General features: G+C 39.5%; 1 long non-coding RNA gene and 1 pseudogene across 1 annotated transcript; both read right to left on the bottom strand.

Annotated features, from left to right (window-relative positions):
* LOC115152970 (FERM and PDZ domain-containing protein 2-like) overlaps positions 1-20,733 on the bottom strand; it is a 66,863-nt pseudogene that overhangs the window by 8,313 nt on the left and 37,817 nt on the right.
* On the bottom strand, positions 18,254-19,452 carry LOC115152971 (uncharacterized). Its single transcript, XR_003867617.1, has 2 exons — positions 18,767-19,452; positions 18,254-18,447 (listed from the first exon to the last, which is right to left on the bottom strand). It is a non-coding gene; the product is annotated as an uncharacterized LOC115152971 (long non-coding RNA).

The raw sequence follows: 20,733 nt of genomic DNA, 5'->3' as shown, positions 1-20,733 counted from the left end.
CGTTGTCCTGTTGGAAGGTGAACATTCGCCCCAGACTGCGGTCCTGAGCGCTCTGGAGCATGTTTTCATCGAGGATCTCTCTGTACTTTTCTCCGTTCAGCTTCCCCTCGATCCTGACTAATCTCCCAGTCTCTGCCCCTGAAAAACATCCCCACAGCATGATGCTGCCACCACAATGCTTCACCGTAGGGATGGTGCCAGGTTTTCTCCAGAAGTGACACAAGGCATTCAGGCGAAAGAGTTCAATCTTGGTTTCAACAGACCAAAGAATCTTGTTTCTCATGGTCTGAGAGTCTTTAGGTGCATTTTGGCAAACTCCAAGGGGCTGAATACTAATGTAAATAATGCATTTCTGTTTTAAAAAATATATATTTTGCAAAAATGTCTTAACCTGTTTTCGCTTTGTCATTATGTGGTATTGTTTGTAGATTCCTGAATTTAAAAAAAATATTTAATACATTTTAGAATAAGGCTGCAACATAACAAAATGTGGGAAAATCAGTGTCATCAACAACACTAAAAAAGTATTTCCGGGTCACGAAATTAAAATACAAAATCTAAATAAAAGTCCCCCGCGTAATAGTAGAAAAGTGTCAATAACCATTCATGATATATGTGAAATAATTGTCTAAACATTAACAATGATTCATATTTCTTCATATTTAAGTGGCATGCATTAAATGACTGTTTTAAAACATGTTCCATGGTCAAATAAATGAAGACAATGTGAATCACTGTATAAGGAATACATATTGGCTTAGAGAAATAACTAATTCTGCAACAGCAAAAGAAATGTAGTGAATACTCAGTAGGGTCTGTATAGTGTACTGTATGGTATCATTTCATCGGGGTCTGAATGATACGGAGTGTTGCTGGCCTTTTACTCCACCCATTCCATTGGCGGCCGAATCACATTGAATGTGCGCATACTGCATTACAGAAAACCTGCTAACCAAACAACAGTGGAGGGCATGCTCACTGGCATGCTCAATTAAAGGGCAAGTACACTCAAAAATCGACGTTTCTTAGATTGTTTCCAGACCTCAAAAGACATCCCCTGATGTGGTTTAAGCATTGCTGTTAACACAGAAAATCAAATGCTGTTGTTTTTCTATGAAAAAAGTGTGAAAAAACTGGGTTAAACCGAAATCTGGAAAACCAAAACCAAGAAAATTGAATTTTAGAAAAAACAGAAATAGGCAAAACATTTCAGCCGATTTTAAAAGACCCTACCAACATTTTGGGGGAAGTTGAGATCAGGTCTAATATTGACTATGCACCCTAGTGGGAAAGAGGTTGGGCAATCCTAAAAATGTTTTAGTGAAATATAATATATTTCATAAAATGTACGATACAGTCATGCGTGAATACATTTTTACATATGGGTTGTCCAGGGTATTGAACCCAATATGTCAGCCTTTATGAAACACAGGTTAATGTCATATTTGACATAGTGGGTTTGGCCAGAGTTAGGCCAAATGAACCCTTTATAAAATGTATGAAAATGTAAAATGTATGAACCCTTTATAAAAGCATGACATACGGTTATAGATGATTTGTAACACATTTATGTAGGGTTTATGAAGGCTTTATAAGCTGCATGTCATTCAAAGCGGGACCAAATATGGTCTAGAAAAGCTGCTATTATATCTGATATCAAACTAGATGGTAATTTTACATGAAGTAAAATGATGTGCCTTGCTTCAGCTCTTTAAAATTGTTTTTCTAGTACTGTAAGAAGTGTTCTGGCTTTAGATGTGAATAGTAGAGAAGTAAGATCAATACTTCATACCCACTAAGTTTGTGTCAAAGGTGCTGGTAAAATGGTCAAAATTTATGTTTTTTGTAAAAGTTGAAAAATAGTTGATGCGGTTACTAAAACAGAGGTCACACTGATTTCTGTTCTGATTTTAGATTTGAAAAGCAGAAAAGTAGACCAAGATGTCATACCCTCCAAGTTTGTGTCTAAGTCTTTGGGAAGTAGTCAAAGTAGCAAATATGTATCAAAAGGCATAATGTTTATTCATCGTCTCAGGCTTAGAATGTCTTAATCCAGTGCTATAATGAGATATTTCTGAAAGTAAATTCAACAGTGGAAAGTTAGCTGAAAGTAACTGTCCAGAGTAATATTCTGTTAACCCACCAGAAACTTGTATCTCAAACAGACTGTCTAACATAGAACGTGGGGAATGGTCAGAGGCGATCTATAAAACACTAATGTAATTTTGTTTGTTATTTTGTGATGTCAGTTAACTGTTTATAGATGTGATAGCTAAAGACATGTTAGAGTTTAATTCGAGAGATGGTAACTCTAAAGAACTGCTTTCGTGGTGCCCCAGATCCGAATGAGTTAATTGTTACATTAATTTAATCAGGTAACAATTAAACATTGTTAGTTAATTAGATAAATAACAGTCTTCAGATTGATGTTAAAGTCAAGTCACGACACTCTTAATTGGTAGAAGATAATTGTGTTCTTATTCCAGATTTAAATAGCAGAGAAGTACATCAAGATGTCATACCCTTTAAGTTTTTGTCTAAAGTACTGGGAAAGTGGTCAAAATTTCAGTTGTTTCTAAAAGTTGAAAAAAAATGGAGTTGATGCAGTTACTAAAACAGCTGTATTGTTTTGATTTTATATTTGAAAAGCAGAGAAGTAGACAAAGATTTCATACACTTAAGTTTTGTTTTAAATTATGGGAAAGTGGTCAAAGTAGCTGATTTGTAACAAAAGTCACAATGCTTAGAATGTGCTCACACAGTGCTATAATTAGACATTTCTGAAAGGTCTTTGACAGTTAAGTCAACAGTAGGAAGTTAGCTAATGAAAGTAGTTGATGTGGGTTACTAAAACAGCTCTACCTCTTGATAGGTAGTAGATAATTCTGTTCTGATTCCAGATTTGAATAGCAGAGAAGCCTAAGATTTCATACATTTTAAGTATTTCTCTAAGTTGTTGGGAAAGTGGTTAAAGTAGCTGATTTGCATCAAAAGTTACACTATTTAAAATGAATATAATGTTGAAAGTCATAGCTTCGGCATGGGAGTTTTTAACAATGGGAGGTTTACAATGGTCAATAAATCCCATTAAAAAGTAGATGAAGTTTAATACAATTTAGTAGTAAAAAGGTCAATCAAATGCAGAAAATGGGAGAAAGAACGACACTGGATTGGCGCACATTTAACACATCTGATCTAACAAAGTGGATATTTGTCAAATCTGTCATGATTGATGTATTGTATCAGGCCCACAATGTGGTTACTAAAATATGATTTAGATATATTTGGCAGCATAGCATTTAGAAGTTGTCCCTTTTAAGGTTAGAAAAAGTGACTGCCAAATGCTAACTCCCATTCGTATAAGCTGGTAGCCTAGCTGGCACACAGAAATCAGTTATGGTAGTCAAAGTAGTTTTTAACTGTTATGTAGTTGATTGATGACGATGGGGTTGAAATCCATACAAGCATTATACTCAGATTTTTACTTGAACTTAGTTTGAAATACACAAATAAACAATAGCCTAAATGTAGGCTATTTTTGCTGAGAAATTTGGGATTGAGATGCAGGTGGGAAACAGGGCAGTCTTTTTATTTCAGCTCCTATGTCAAGCACCGGGAAATGAACTCCAACACCTCAGAAGAGGTAAGGTATTTTCATTGAGCCAGTTGCTTGTAATTAACTGGATGGCTATAGAGATTAGCCCTCAATCATTACGAGTAGCGCAGTACAGAAAAATGTATTGGATGTGTATGACAGCTCCCTGAAGTGCAAAAAGCATGAATGCTCTGACTTTTGGGGAGGCAGTAAATACTGTATGGCCACTGCAGTTCGGATTGACCATGAAGAGCCTTTAAGAGTCAAGTCAACTTCTATTCAACTAGAACATTCTATTGTGATATGGTTATATCATCATAGGAAACATGAGTTTGTGTTTTATTAGTGACTCTTATTAGTGACTCTTTGCTCCCTCCTTGTGGTCAAAGTCAGTCTACACTACAGTAACGTAGAGTAACAGTGTGTACACAGTGTACTCTGAGAACAACAACTGAAACATGACTTCAATATTAATATACAGAGCTTACAGGGCAGTTAACTCATCAAGGAAACATCTATTTTGCGTCTGAAACTGATCATTCAAGTAAAGTGAACTTAGCGTTAAGAATCAAAATCGTACAGGCCCAAATGTGCGATTGTTATTGAGAGACAGATGGAGCAGAGGAAGAGAAGAGGAAAAGAGGAGGATAAAATGAGTCTTACCTGTCAGAGGCTTAATGCAGCAAGTTAGTCACACTCTTGCTAGACAGGCAGCAAGCCGGATGAGAGGGTGTACTGTTACAGCTCTCCTACACAAAACACACACACACAGAGAGAGAGAGTGAGGTGACAGGTGGCTCTTAAGATACACTGCAATGTTACAGTGGTGTGTGTGTGTGTGTATATGTGTGTAGGGCTCTAAAGCGCAACCATTTTGTTGCATACAAAATATATTTACTTTTCCCACATTTTGTTGGGTTACAGATTGAATTTAAAATGTATTAAATTGAGATGTGTCACTGGTCTACACACAATACCCCATAACGTCAAAGTAAAAACATGTTTTTAGAAATGTTTGCAAATGTATTGAAAATTAAGTACTGAAATATCTCATTTACAAAAGTATTCACACATATTAGAATCACCTTTGGCAGTGATTACAGCTGTGAGTCTTTCTGGGTAAGTCTCTAAGCGCTTTGCACACCTGGAAAAGAACATGACCGACTGGCTCAAATCAGTCTTATGTAGCAAAATTTGAAATTGTGTTTTTTACATTGGATAAAAGTAGAGACTCGGAGCTAGAAAATGGTATATCATACACTCCAGTTGAAGAGCAATGGGAAAGTTATTTTGCTTTGAAAGTTTATAAACTCGCTAATGAGAAAATGGACTTTGAATATTTTGCTACTACTATTGGAGGGACTTTCTTTGTCTACACCCATTCAGCATCGTTCACACCCTCTTAATGTGATTAGTGATTCATTTTAAAGTAACTATTCAGTGAAAATCTCACTTTTAAAAGTTAATATTCCATTAACTCATACCCAAATAATGTTGTTGACTCGTCCTATATTCAAATTTGGACAAAGCATAAATTGGAGAAAAAAAAACACTTCAAAAACCCTACCTCAAACTTGTATCTCAAACAGACCGTTTAAAAAATGTGACTCGTTTCAGGAAACTAGGTGAAGTCACACCTCACTACTTCACAGGAGAGGCATTTGTACGTAAACATTTATTTTGATCAAAAATGCATTTTTTTGGGCCAGAAATGCCTTCTGGAACATGTGAACTTCCATGTGCTTTAATAACAAACGTGTATGCCATCGAGAACTACAAAAGGATTTCTACTTTTCTCAACAACATTGATGCCCTGAATTTAGCAGGTGCTATCAACAGATCAGTTGGTAGCTACAAACAACACAGAGTTAAAGGATTCCAGTCTGATGTGAAGCATTCATCCATGTTTACTGGTAAGAGTCTAGCTACATTTTCAGATATTATAGATTTCATTGCAAGTTAAAGCATACTGTTAGCTACAGTAGCTAGCGAGCGTTAGCTTGCTGGCTCGCTAGCTAACATTACGTGTATGATCAATGTAGTAATATTATTCGAATCAGAAAGTCAGTTGCATTGCTAGTCATAGCCTAATGTTAGTTAGTGACCCTTAGGCCTACTCATGCTGCTATGCATATGAAATCAACTCAAACTTTATTTGTCACACAATGTGTAGACCTTACCGTTAATTACTTACTTACAAGCCCTTAACCAACTGTGCAGTTTAAGAAAGGGTTAAGAAAATATTTACCAAATAAACTAAAGTAATAACAATAAAATAACAATAACGAGGCTATATACAGGAGGTACTGGTACCGAGTCAATGTGCGTGGGTACAGGTTAGTCGAAGTAATTTGTACATGTAGATAGGGGTGAAGTAACTATGCATAGATAATAAACAGCGAGTAGCAGCAGTGTAAAAAACTAATGGTGGTGGGGGGGTGTCAATGTAAATAATCCGGTGGCCATTTCATTAATTGTTCAGCAGTCTTATGGCTTGCGGGTAGAAGTTGTGTCCTGTCGACAACATCCAGTGAAATTGGAAGGCACGCAATTCAAATAAATAATCGTAATATTAAACATTTATGAACATACAAGTGTCTTATGGCTTGGGGACAGTATTTCGATGTCTGGATGAGAAGCGTGCCCAAAGTAAACTGCCTGTTACCCAGGCCCAGAAGCTAGGATATGCACATTGGTAGATTTGGATAGAAAACACAAAAGTTTCCAAAACTGTTAAAAGAATGTCTGTGAGTATAACAGAACTAATATGGCAGGCAAAAGCCTGAGGAAAATCCATCCAGGAAGTGGGATTTGTTTGATGTGGGTATTTTCAATTGAATGCCTCTAGAGTATCTAATGGCTTCCACTAGATGTCAACAGTCTTTAGACATTGCTTCAGGCTTGTTTTCTGAAAAATGAAGACGAATGAGACCTTTCTGTCAGTGGACTGTAGAAACATGCAGTGCTGGTTTGCGCGGGTGACCAAGTGCACACCCTTCGCTGTTTGACATGTTTCGACGAACTTTACCGGTACTATTAGGATGTATTGGTCTGCATGTTTTGACAGCCTTTGAGCCAGTGGATTATTAGAGTTTTTGGGGTATAAAGAGGGACTTTATCGAGCAAAACAAACATTTATTGTGTAGCTGGGACTCTTGTGACTGCAACCATATGAAGATCTTCAAAGGTAAGTGATTAATTGTTTTGCTATTTCTGACTTTTGTAATTCCTTTACTTGGTTGTAAAATGTTTGCATGCTTTTGTAAGCGGGGTGCTGTCCTCAGATAATCACATGGTATGCTTTCGCCGTAAAGCCTTTTTGAAATCTGACAAAGCGTCTGGATTAACAAGAAGTTAATATTTAAGCCGATGTATAACACTTGTATTTTTTATGAATGTTTATTATGACCATTTCTATATTTAAAATTTGGCGCTCTGCAATTTCACCGGATGTTGTCGAGGTGGGTCGCTAGCTGAACGCCTGCGCCAGAAAGGTTAAAAGCTTAAATTCTTGTTAATCTAACGGCATTGTCTGATTTACAATAGGCTTTACAGCGAAAGCATACCATACGATTGTTTTAGGACGGCGCACCACATCAACATATTTTTCAACAGGCACAGGCTTCATAAAATCACAAATAGCGATTAAATAACCACTTATTTTTTTTAAATCTTCCTCTATTTGCAATCCCAAGGGTCCCAGTTACAGCATGCATGGCTGTTTTGTTAGATAAAATCCTTCTTTATATCCCAAAAAGTCAGTTTAGTTGGCGCCATCGATTTCAGTAATAAACTCGTTCAACATGCAGACAAAGGAATCCAAAAAGCTACCGCTAAACTTTGTTAAAACAAGTCAAACTATGTTTCTATTTAATCCTCAGGTACCCTAAAATGTCAATAAACTATAATATTTCATATGGAAAGAAGTATGTTCAATGGAAAAGTAAAATTAGCAAGTGCGAGCCCTCTTCGTCGCGTGCCCACCAGACTGATTTCCAACTGTGACTCCCGGTACCAAAACTCAAAATTCTTCCTTGTTTTGGAAGAAACAAGCCTGAAACCTTGAACAAAGATGGTTGACATCTTGTGGAAGCCATAGGAATTGCAATCTGGGAGCTGGAATTGCATAGGACCCATAGCTTTCCATTGAAAGAGCATGGGATCAAAAAAAAAATGAATTTCCGGTTGGTTGTGTTATAGTCTCATACATTATTTTAACATTTCTCCAAACTTCAAAGTGTTGTCTATCCAATGATACCAATTATATTCATATCCTGGCTTCTGGGCCTGAGTAACAGGTAGTTTTCTTTGGGCGCGTCAGTCAGGTGGAAATTCAGAAAAAAGGACCCTAGCCCTAAGATTAAAATTAATTAAAGAGCTAACCAACTAGGTTCAAAGTTAGCTAGCTATATATAGGGTGTCCAATCAAAAACGCATGTCTATGTGAACATGTAGTTGCCTCCCCCGATATTTTAGTTATTATAATTTTTATGAACTTCCAAATATTTCTAAAAACCTGTTTTTGCTTTGTCATTATGGAGTATTGTGTGTAGACTGATGGTAATAAACAATTGAATCAATTTTAGAATAAGGCTATAACGTAACAAAATGTGGAAAAAGTCACTCGGAATACATTCCGAGTGCACTGTAGCTAGTGAAATTAATGAATCCCTAAATTTTCCACTTCTGTGTTGAGCAGAGCATCATTCTGTCCTATCCAACAGGCACCAGATGTGAGAACTAATATTGTAGTTGCCTATATGCCATTTTCTCTTAGGCCACCCATATACATTTTAGTAATTTAGCAGACACACTTAAACAGAGCAACTTACAGTAGTGAGTGCATACATTTCCCCCGTGGTAATTGAACCCACAACCCTGGCATTTCAAGCGACATGCTCTACCAACTGAGCCATACAGGACCCATCCCAGCCCCCCTCTGCTCTGCATGGCCACAGAAGTGAAACCATGGCCAGACAGACACCTTCCTCTCCACGGAGAACACTTGAGTATGTCATTGTATCTTATTGTCAAGTTCATATATTTTAGGTTATACGTTGATCCATGACAGACAGACAATGCGACTATTCACTAACTCCACATTTGTGTCTGTGTTTCAGGAGTCAACAGACAACAACAATTCAGCCTCACGAGTTTGTCTAGAAAAATGCAGTGTAGACATTCATTTGAGTAGCTTATTGTGAAGGTAGGGCTATGTCACTGTAAATAACGTCATAGCTCACACATGCCCAGGAACAGAGAGGATTCTCTCTTTCTCAAAAAAATCTCTACAGGTGAAGTAGAATAGAGTCAGGACTACCACAAGGCTGGACAGTCATGGTGGGCTAGTCATGGTTGGGTAGGCTCCTGACAGCACTGTCTTGACTGTATACAGTACAGAGAGAGAGTCCCTTCCTGATTCTCAGTTCTCTGGGATAAACTAAAGGGTAAACTAATGTAATCTTTCTAAAATTATCCGCCCCAGTTGTTGCAACCACTATTAGTAGCCTGTTCAACCTCTCTTTCATATCGTCTGAAATCCCCAAAGATTGGAAAGCTGTCGCAGTCATCCCCCTCTTCAAAGGGGGAGACACTCTAGACCCAAACTGTTACAGACGTATATCTATCCTACCCTGCCTTTCTAAGGTCTTCGAAAGCCAAGTTAACAAACAGATCACCGACCATTTCGAATCCCGCCGTACCATCTCTGCTATGCAATCTGGTTTCCGAGCTGGTCATGGGTGCACCTCAGCCACGCTCAAGGTCCTAAACAACATCATAACCGCCATCGATAAAAGACAATACTGTGCAACCATATTCATCGACCTGGCCAAGGCTTTCGACTCTTTCAATCACCACATTCTTATCGGTAGACTCAACAGCCTTGGTTTCTCAAATGATTGCCTCGCCTGGTTCACCAACTACTTCTCAGACAGAGTTCAGTGTGTCAAATCGGAGGGCCTGTTGTCCGGACCTCTGGCAGTCTCTACTGGGGTGCCACAGGGTTCTATTCTCGGGCTGACTCTTTTCTCTGTATACATCAATGATGTTGTTCTTGCTGCTTGTGATTATCTGATCCACCTCTACGCAGACGATACCATTCTGTATACTTCTGGCCCTTCTTTGGACACTGTGTTAACTAACCTCCAGATGAGCTTCAATGCCATACAACTCTCCTTCCTTGGCCTCCAACAGCTCTTAAATGCAAGTAAAACTAAATGCATGCTCTTCAATCGATCGCTGCTCGCACCTGCCCGCCGGTCTAGCATCACTACTCTGGACGGTTCTGACTTAGAACACGTGGACAACTATAAATACCTAGGTGTCTGGTTAGACTGTAAACTCTCCTTCCAGACTCACATTAAGCATCTCTAATCCAAAATTAAATCTAGAATTGGCTTCCTATTTCGCAGCAAAGCATCCCTCACTCATGCTGCCAAACATACCCTCATAAAACTGACTATGCTACCGATCCTTGACTTCGGCGATATCATTTACAAAATAGCCTCCAATACTCTACTCAGCAAATTGGATGCAGTCTATCACAGTACCATCCGTTTTGTCACCAAAGCCCAATATACTACCCACCACTGCGACCTGTATGCTCATGTTGGCTGGCCCTCACTACATATCCATCGCCAAACCCACTGGCTCCAGGTCATCTATAAGTCTTTTCTAGGTAAAGCCCTGCCTTATCTCAGCTCACTGGTCACCATAGCAGCACCCACTCGTAGCGCGCGCTCCAGCAGGTATATCTCACTGGTCACCCCCAAAGCCAATTCCTCCTTTGGTCGTCTTTCCTTCCAGTTCTCTGCTGCCAATGACTGGAACAAACTGCAAAAATCTCTGAAGCTGGAGAATCATATCTCTCTCACTAGCTTTATGCGCCAGCTGTCAGAGCAGCTCACAGATCACTGCACCTGTACATAGCCCATCTGTAAACAGCCCATCTATCTACCTACCTCATCCACATACTGTATTTATTTATTTATCTTGCTCCTTTGCACCCCAATATCTCTACTTGCACATTCATCTTCTGCACATCTACCATTCCAGTGTTTAATTGCTATATTGTAATTACTTCACCACCATGGCGTATTTATTGCCTTAACTTACCTCATTTGCACTCACTGTATATAGACTTTTTGTTTTATTTTGTTCTACTGTATTATTGACTGTATGTTTTGTTTATTCCATGTGTAACTCTGTGTTGTTGTATGTGTCGAATTGCTATGCTTTATCTTGGCCAGGTCGCAGTTGCAAATGAGAACTTGTTCTCAACTAGCCTACCTGGTTAAATAAAGGTGAAAATAAAATTAAAATAAAGAAACTTTATGTTGGTGTTTCCTTTATTTTGGCAGTTACCTGCATTAGTGTCGGTAGTGTTATGTAGTGTTATGTAATGTTACCTCCAGGCCTGTTCCTTCACCTCTGACAGTGGGCATGGCTCGGGTAGATCTCTGTTGATTTCCCTCAACTCACTCTGTTGCCGTAGACACGCCTCCACCTTCGCTGTGATGTCATCACACAACTTCCTTAGCGACTTGCGTTGGCTGAGGTTGGCCGGTATCTCTACACTGTTCAGGACAACCTCGGAACATGAAAGACGCTTCATATGGGAGTCACGTGTCCGACAGATAGACTGGTACTTCTCAATGTTCTCATCTGAAAGGACAACAAATAATCATAATGAATAAACAAATGTGTGTGTGTTTGTGTGTGTGCGTCCATGCGTGCCTTCCTGCCTGACTTTGTGCTCTAAGAGCCCCGTACCTTGAGCGATGCTGTAGTTGAGTTGCCTGGAGGTCATTTCACTGTGGAACTTGTGCTGCGCGGAGCAGAGACTAAGGAGGTACTGAGCAATCTTAGAATTCTCTGTCACAAAACTGTGCTTCTTACTGCTGGGACCACCACACTCTATTGTCAGCTTACGACGCTGGGGAAGGGGGGGAGAGACAACCATCAGGGGCTTGTCTTTTAATAAATCAAGAGCATTGGAGCTGTTAATGTCAAACACACTTCTGAAAGCACAGTATAGAATACAACACTAGTATTCCAGTAGTACTCACATTGGCAGAGATGGTATCGGTCTCCCTCCAGAGGAATCGTCGTGTGACGGTACGGAGGTGGTTCTTCAGCTCATAGACAAGGATTCCAGTGGCACAGACTCCCAGCACCAGCTCCCCCACCACCGGCTTCTTCTCCCAGCCTACCCGATGGAACACCATCCCATACTCTGGAAGCTGCTGAGCGATCTAGAGAGTAGATAGAACAAGTGTGTTGCGAGGTTGATCTCAGTAAAGGAGGAGAACATGCTCAATTCCAAATCTTCTTGTGTAGACATGTAAAATGGGTCCTGGGAACCAAAATAGATTAAAGAAAATTGAAAAGGCAAGCACTCAATTGATTATGATTTGCAATAATAGAAGTTTGTTTTACTGTATCTTTAAGCCCAGTTGAGATACATCAGCCGAAATAAGACGAGACAAAACTACCCAGTTTTAGAATGTTGTGTTGTAAAACTGACTGAAGACTGGGCGTTCAGATCAAACAAACGAGACGTGGAGTTGAGACCATTTCCACTTTAATGGTGCCTCTTTACATATATAGTAGTTCCTACCATATGTGATGAAATTTTGAAACAAGTGGCCACTTGTTGTAGCAAGTTGTTGTAGCAAATGAGTATCATGAAATACATGCACCAGAAACAGACCACACATTGGTATTTTGCCAGAGAAGTATCAGTAAGCTAGGCTAGCTAACTAACTGCTTTGCTAACTAACTGCTTGGCTAAAACAGAACATCAGCACATTGTTCTCTGACTGGCTAAACAGATCCGTCTCGTCGCAAGACTTTAGCTAAAGATTTGACATGTTTACTCCAGCAGCAGACATGAGCCATTCTAAAACTAGGCCATTCAGATCAAGCAAACTTTGTTCTAAACTGCAGGAAACCGTCTTGTCTCGTCTTATGTATCTGAACTGGGGATTCATTTCCAAAATGTTGATTTCTGCAAATAATAATACATTTAATACAGTGTTCAACCACTGTTCAATTTTCTTACTTTTAGGAACTCGGTCTCAGCCGCCTCAGGCAGCATCTGGGTGTTGTTAGTGTGGAACCGTGACAACTCCTCCTTTAGAGTGGGCAGAGCCATCTTCTCCAGGATTCTCTTAGACACATACTGCTCCGGCTGGTAGTAGTTCCTACCATACAACTGAACAGAGATAACAGGCCTGTCAATGACATATACTGCCACTAATGTAGTAGTCTTTACCATACAGATATAACAGGATTGCATTCAATAGGTACCAAACTCAATAAAACTAACTGCAACAGGGAGGGACTCCCTTTACTTAATTTTTTTTCTGTTTCAAAATGTTTTGGTACTGTGTGCCATACTGAACATTACCCAGGTCTGTCAATAAGATATATTGCCATTGATGTTGTACTGGACAGATATAACAGGTCTATCAATGAGATACTACTTCCTCATAAACATACTGCTTTGGCTGGAAGAATGATTAAGAGCCATACAACCTCTCAGGATTTTATGGAGAACCTAATCCATTATGGGGTGGCAGGTAGCCTAGTGGTTAAGCGGTGGGCCAGTAACCGAAAGGTTGCTAGATCGAATACCCGAGGTGACAAGGTACAAATCTGTTGTTCTGTCCCTGAACAAGGCAGTTAACCCACTGTTCCTAGGCTGTCATTGTAAATAAGAATTTGTTCTTGCGCATATCATCCCGTTAGCGGGATCATTTTCCAGCGAAAACTCCTAGCGACATTAGCATAACGAAATTCAATATATATATTTTTTCAAATATAGGGCTGTCTCATATCGTTTTATAGATACACCTCTCTTGAATCGACCCTCGTTGTCCGATTTCAAAAAGGTTTTACAGGAAAAGCACAATATTAGTTAGAGGAGTACATGGTAAAAGTTGCATCATATCAATTTTCCAACCAAGCACATGCATCACATATAACCAAAAAACAGCTAAATGCAGCACTAACCTTTTACAAACTTCATCAGATGACACACCTAGGACATGTTACACACAGCATGCAATCTTTTGTTCAATAAAAGTCATATTTCTATATAAAAACAGCATTTTACATCGGCACCTGACGTTGACTAACTATTTTCCCATAAAATGCGTCCTGGGAAACAGTGCTACAATTTTATAAATTACTATTCGAAAACGATTTTTTTTTTTATATTGTCAATCTAAGATTTATAGATGAATATCTCTTGAAAACACCCGTCATAACAGATTTTAAATTAACTTTACAGGGTAATCACACTTTGAGATAAAAGGGGATGCGATACCCAGAAAGTGAGCTAGAAAGCCTAGCTCCTCGCCATCTTTGAAAAATCGCACATCACATCTGATCTTGTATAATATTGCCAATAATCCCTCACCTTTAGTTGTCTTCATCAGAAAGCACTTCCCAATATCCCAGGTACATGACAAATGTATTTTCGGTCGAAAAAGTCCATCCTTTATGTTCCATTAGCTTGCTGTTGTTAGCGCGTCCTAAGGCTGTAATCAAATGTTGATCCGTGCGCGGCAGCTGGCTAACGAAAAATGACTGTTTTCGCTCCGTTAGGTTCGTTCAAACATGTCAAACGTTGTATAACATTAATCTTCAGGGCCTGTTTCAACAAGAGAGCCAATCAGATTCGAGTGGGACGATTTCATTGTGTTTCAAAACGTTTCCAAAGGTGGGGGCAGACACGGCCGCCGACGTCACAATGCTGATGGCCCTACTACTGTGACCAATTGCCACATCGTCTCCTTCACTGAGTTTCGACTGTAGAACCCTCAAAACACTTTGTAAAGACTGGGGACATCTAGTGGAAGCACTGGAAAGTGCTCAATTATCATTTTGTCACGTTGTAAATTATAGGGAAGGCTGTGAAGTCGAGTCCACAATTCAGAATCCCACTTCCTAGTTCAATCGGTCTCGGGGTTTTGACTGCCATACGAGTTCTGTTATACTCACAGACACCATTCAAACAGTTTCAGAAACTTTAGGGTGTTTTCTATCCATATAAAATAAGTATATGCATGTCCTAGCTTCTGAGTTTGATTAGTAGGCCGTTGAAAATGGGAACGAATTTTTTCCAAAGTGCAGAAGGTCTGGTGGACCAACACATCAAACTTGGACTTCATTAGTTAGGTTTAAAAATAAATATAAATATAAACTTGTGGAAATGGGCAGGGTTTAACAATAATTGTGACTTTTTGACTGTGGTATGTGTTCTATCACAAATACCCTACAGTACCCTGTGGATCATGAGAGAACTTTATAAATAAGCAGAACGTTAATAACCTATTTATTGACACTTCATGTAGTGTCCTGTAATACTTAATTTGAAGTGAGACACAGGAGATAACTGAGAGCACGGGCTGAATTCTGGAGATTGAGTGTATATAAAGATACACCAGGCAGGGGTGTTGGGACAGCGTTGGTCTGGTCCACACACAGTACTCCTTGCAGCACCTACAGCGGTAATGATCGTCATGTCTCTCGTCGGTGGGTTCACAATTCTCATGCATAATGGGTGAGCTTGAAGATGCCATGACACAGGAAGTGGAGCTAAAGAGAGAGAGAAATACTAGATTCCACTGTAGACATGCAGAGGGGTTGGGTCTGGGAGCTACCTTAACTGCAATAGTTGGGTTGGGTTAGTTGCTTTATTGGTTAATGCATCATATAAAAGGATAGATGTTGGGGTAATTGTACTCTGGACAACATTCTGGAGGCATTGATGTGAAAGCATATACAGTCATGGCCAATGGGATTAAGGTCTGGGGAGTTTCCTGGTCATGGACCCAAAATATCTATGTTTTGTTCCCCAAGCCACTTAGTTATCACTTTTGCCTTACGGCAAGGTGCTCCCTCATGCTGGAAAAGGCATTGTTCATCACCAAACTGTTCCTGGATGGTTGGGAGAAGTTGCTCTCGGAGGATGTGTTGGTACCATTCTTTATTCATGGCTGTGTCATAATCGTCGTAGTGAGTGGACCAAAACGCAGCGGGTATATGTATGCTCGTCTTCTTTTATTGAAGAAAACAAAAACACTTATACTAAACAAATGACAAAAAACAGTCCTGTAAGGTTCACTGACAATATACGGAGACAACTACCCACAAAACCCATGGAAAACACCCCTACTAAATATGACCTTCAATTAGAGGCAACGAGGAACAGCTGCCTCCAATTGAAGGTCAACCCAAGAAACTTAAACATAGAAATAGACACACTAGAACAAACATAGAAATATACTAACATAGAACATAAACCAAAAACCCCGAAACACATAAAACAAACACCCCCTGCCACGCCCTGACCAAACTACAATAACAAATAACCCCCTTTACTGGTCAGGACGTGACAGGCTGTGTTCTGAGGCAAAATTGTGAGTGAGCCCACTCCCTTGGCTGAGAAGCAACCCCACACATGAATGATCTCAGGATGCTTTACTGTTGGCATGACACAGGACTGATGGTAGCGCTCACCTTGTCTTCTCCGGACAAGCTTTTTTCTGGATGCCCCAAACAATCGGAAAGGGGATTCATCAGAGAAAATGACTTTACCCCAGTCCTCAGTAGTCCAATCCCTGTACCTTTTGTAGAATATCAGTCTGTCCCTGATGTTTTTCCTGGAGAGAAGTGGCTTCTTTGCTGCCCTTCTTGACACCAGGCCATCCTCCAAAAGTCTTTGCCTCACTGTACGTGCAGATGCACTCACACCTGCCTGCTGCCATTCCTGAGCAAGCTCTGTACTGGTGGTGCCCCGATCCCGCAGCTGAATCAACATTAGGAGACGGTTCTGGTGCTTGCTTGATTTTCTTGGGCGCCTGAAGCCTTCTTCACAATAATTGAACCGCTCTCCTTGAAGTTCTTGATGATCCGATAAATGAATGATTTAGGTGCAATCTTACTGGCAACAATATCCTTGCCTGTGAAGCCCTTTTTGTGCAAAGCAATGATGATGGCACATGTTTCCTTGCAGGTAACCATGGTCGACAGAGAAAGAACAAGGATTCCAAGCACCACCCTCCTTTTGAAGCTTCCAGTCTGTTATTTGAACTCAATCAGCATGACAGAGTGATCTCCAGCCTTGTCCTCGTCAACACTCACACCTGTGTTAACGAGAGAATCACTGACATGATGTCAGCTGGTCCTTTTGTGGCAGGGCTGAAATGCAGTGGAAATGTTTTTGGGGGATGAAGTTCATTTGCATGGCAAAGAGGGACTTTGCAATTAATTGCAATTCATCTGATCACTCTTCATAACATTCTGGAGTATATGCACATTGCTATCATACAAACTGAGGCAGCAGACTGAAAATTAATATTTGTGTCATTCTCAAAACTTCTGGCCACGACTGTACAGTGCTGAGTTACCTCAATAGGATGTAGCGTTGATTAGGGATATGCACTTGCCTATCAGATGGAGGAAGATGGAGATGGGGAACAAAGTGAAAATGACATAACTTGGGAACACCTCTTGGAGCCTGTGGCCAGAAAGAGGGTGACTGGGTGAAAGCATGAGGTTCTCTAGGACCTACTCATGGAGGCATAGAGTCCAGCGAAGAGAGAGTGGGAATTGGCATGTTGTCAGACTTTGGTTTTTCTGTGCATGTATAATTATGCATATCTTGCCACATTGTTAATACTGTTATGTCTTGTGTTTCTTTTTGCTTTTCAAGTCTTGTGCTATCCCTCTCCTAGGAACCAGGAGAAAGTTGAAATGGAAGAAATCAACAGCTCCAGTGGACAAGTTATTATCAGTGTTCTATGAGAAATGGAAATAACAGTGTGCATGGGGTGACTATGGAACAGAGACCATAAGTCTCTTGAGTTTGTAAACCTCACTGTGAATGTTAATCATGTTTGTTAATTTATAAGTAATGTCCAAGTTTATGTAAGTTGAACAGTAGGAAGCTATTGTTCAAGAGGAGGGACTGTTGGGTTCTGATTCATGAAATATACGTATTCCTTTCACTGAGGGCGAGAGGGTAATTTATAATGTTTACATTATGTCGAGACATGTTCTTGTTAGCCATCAGGGATCATATGGGAGGAGGAAAGACGCAGCCTGGTAAGAGTCAATATGACAGTGAGTTGGGAAGGAGTGAGCACTTTGGGGCAGAGGTCAGGTCAGATGAAGTGAGGAAGAACAGATATCACTAAGTTTCTGTCTAGCAACAGAGATGCATTGGCTGTTCAGATATGTAGGAGGAGACTCAGCATATTAGAAAGGGTTAAATATCAGTGCTTGTGTGAATGTGTCTTTTTTCTTTTCAGCTGTTCGATCCTTTGGGGTGAATAAACTTGGTTCAAGCTTTCATAGTGTCCATTGAGTTTAGACTCTGATATTTAGAACCTAACAGATAATTCATAACACATCCATAAAGACTCTATATCGCATGACGCTGTACTTAATTTAAACTCAGACACCTTTGATCATTCATAACACATATATAAATGTCTTATATCATATGACGCTTTACTTACTATAAAGTCAGACACCTTTGGGCATTCATAACCCATACATAAAGGCTTAATGACGTAAACACAAGTGTATTAACACTTAGGGAATTATCACTAACAGCTAAAGCAAATAAACATTAAAGACATGTTTAAACCATACATTTCCTTTTATTTGTACATTGTTAAAACAATACAAATAGTTTCAAAAAGTTTCAAAAAGTCTGGCAATAAAATTACATTGAACATTACACAGGACTGTGAATAGTGTAGCTTGTCCCTGTGCTGGCAGACACATGGTTCTAGCCTCTCTTCCTACTGGAGGCACTGAATGTTGGTTCCAACCTTAAAAGTAACAACAAAGTAAGTTAGCAGGTCTGTTAGGAAATTCCTTTGTCACACCATCTGGATAAGGGAAATTATGTGCTGTGCCAGAAACTCTAAATGAGAATTTGTATTATTATATTCTTCTTTCATGTACTGATCTCATGGCATGACTGAGACATGGCTGTATCTAGGGGGATTTGCATTTAGCTGAGCCTTCTAGCTAGCAAAATGTTGGCTAGATAGCAATTGCTGTGAAGTCACCGAAATTGTTTGTAATGTAACTCAGCACTTAACTACTACTACAAGCTAATTTAAATTACAATAAAGGTTAACTTACCTGTTTTTCGCTGTCCAGTGGCAGTACAAGTGGGGCCTGTGATTTGTGAACTCCTCACATGATCAGCGACTCATCAGCAACACTAAAAAAGTGCTTCCAGGTCACGAAATTTCATACATTTTCAAAATAAACGTCCCACAAGTTATAGTAGAAACGTGTCAATAACCATTCAGCTAAGAGGTCGGGTAGATGCTATTGATATTTTATGTTGGCTTGTGTGACCTGCAGACAGCAGACTGACTGATGTCCTGAAGTAAAGTTTGAGCTGGCTGGATAACAGATCCTTCACCACTGCTAATATTTAACTTCTATTTGGATAATGTCTCTCCAGCTCTACTAGCTAGAAATATCTAGCTAACTTGCTGCCCATTGCAAACAGGCTGCACAGCTAGCTAGCATTACAGATCGACAAATAAGTCTATAATGTGTTATGCAGGCTAGTTATGTATATGTGGTGTCATTTCATTGGGCTCTGAATAATACGGTGTTGCTGGCCTTTTACTTCACCCAGTCTATAGGTGGCCAAATCACATCATGTGTGCTTACTGCACAACAGAAAACCCGCTAATGTTGTGGAAAATGTTTAATCAAATACTTCTCAGATACCGGAGTTTGTGAATTCAATTAGACTTTTATTACAAAAGTAACAGAAGCCGAGCAGTTCCATGGAAGAACTGAATCTTCATTCTTAGTGCTTGGTTTTTGTACAGTCTTTCCCTTACATAACGTCATCACCCCATTTTACGAATCTTGTTTTGTTACATAATTTCCATTCTCTTATTGGCTCAGATATTGGGGCATAGATTCTATTGGTGGCGTGACATGCATACCCCTTAGCTAATGTTCCTGTCCAAAGGTCTTCACAAGTTCAGACCTGTTTTGTCTATGTATGATTAACCCATGTGCGTGTCCATTAGCCTTCACAAGATCAGACATGGCCCAGACCAGACACGTCCTGTTGGTTTACCTTGCTTAATCCACACAGATTCTGCTTACATTCTGTTTTTACATGTCCAATGGTCAATTTGATCTTGATCCAGCATTGTACACTCACATGGGCTTCAGCCTTCATTCTGCTTACACATGTATAATATTTAAACTTATATTGATTATTCTTTCTATTTCAAAGAGAACAGTATAGTTACTGAGAAATCACCAGATGACTGGAAAAGCTACCACACTAACCAAACAACAGTGCAGGGCATGCTTACTAAATTAAAGGGCAACTACACTCAAATCTAAGTTTCTTAGATTTTTCCCAGACCTTAAAAGTTAGCCCCTAATATGGTTTAAGCATTATTGTGAACACAGAAAACATACTTTTTCTATTTAAAAAGTGTGAAAAAAGACTGTTCAACCAGAAAATAAATGTGGAAATCCGAGACCTGGAAAAACCAAAACGTTTTTTGCTGCACTTTAGAGTGTGTATCATCCAGCAGGACAGCATTTTGGGGGATGTTGTGGTCAGGTCCAATACTGACTACGCACAAAAGAGGAAAAGAGGTTGGGCCATCCTAGAAATGTTTTAGTTAAATATAATATATACAATTTAGCAGACACTTTTATCCAAAGTGACAGTCATGTGGGAATATTCTTTTAATGTATGGGTGGTCCCCTGGAATCGAACCCAATTTTCTGGTATTGCAATGCTCAACCAATATGCATGTCAGGGTTATAAATGTTTTGTGAAGCCTTAATTTAATATAATTTATAAGGCCTTTATTAAGCGGTGCTTATGCCACATTTTTGAACTCTTTATAAAGCATAACATATAGTTGTAGATGACTTGTAACACATTTATGTAGTGTTTCTGAAGGATTTATGAAGGCTTTACGAAGCCTTTATCAGCTGCACATCATTTAAAGCAGAACCAATATTTGACTAAAACATAATCATGTGAAACCTTGCTTACATACAGTACCAGTCAAAAGTGTGGACACCTACTCATTCAAGGGTTTTTCTTTATT

This window comes from Salmo trutta, chromosome 18 (genome assembly GCF_901001165.1).
Source record: "Salmo trutta chromosome 18, fSalTru1.1, whole genome shotgun sequence".
NCBI lineage: Eukaryota > Metazoa > Chordata > Actinopteri > Salmoniformes > Salmonidae > Salmo > Salmo trutta.
This window is presented reverse-complemented; position numbering and strand designations above follow the sequence as displayed.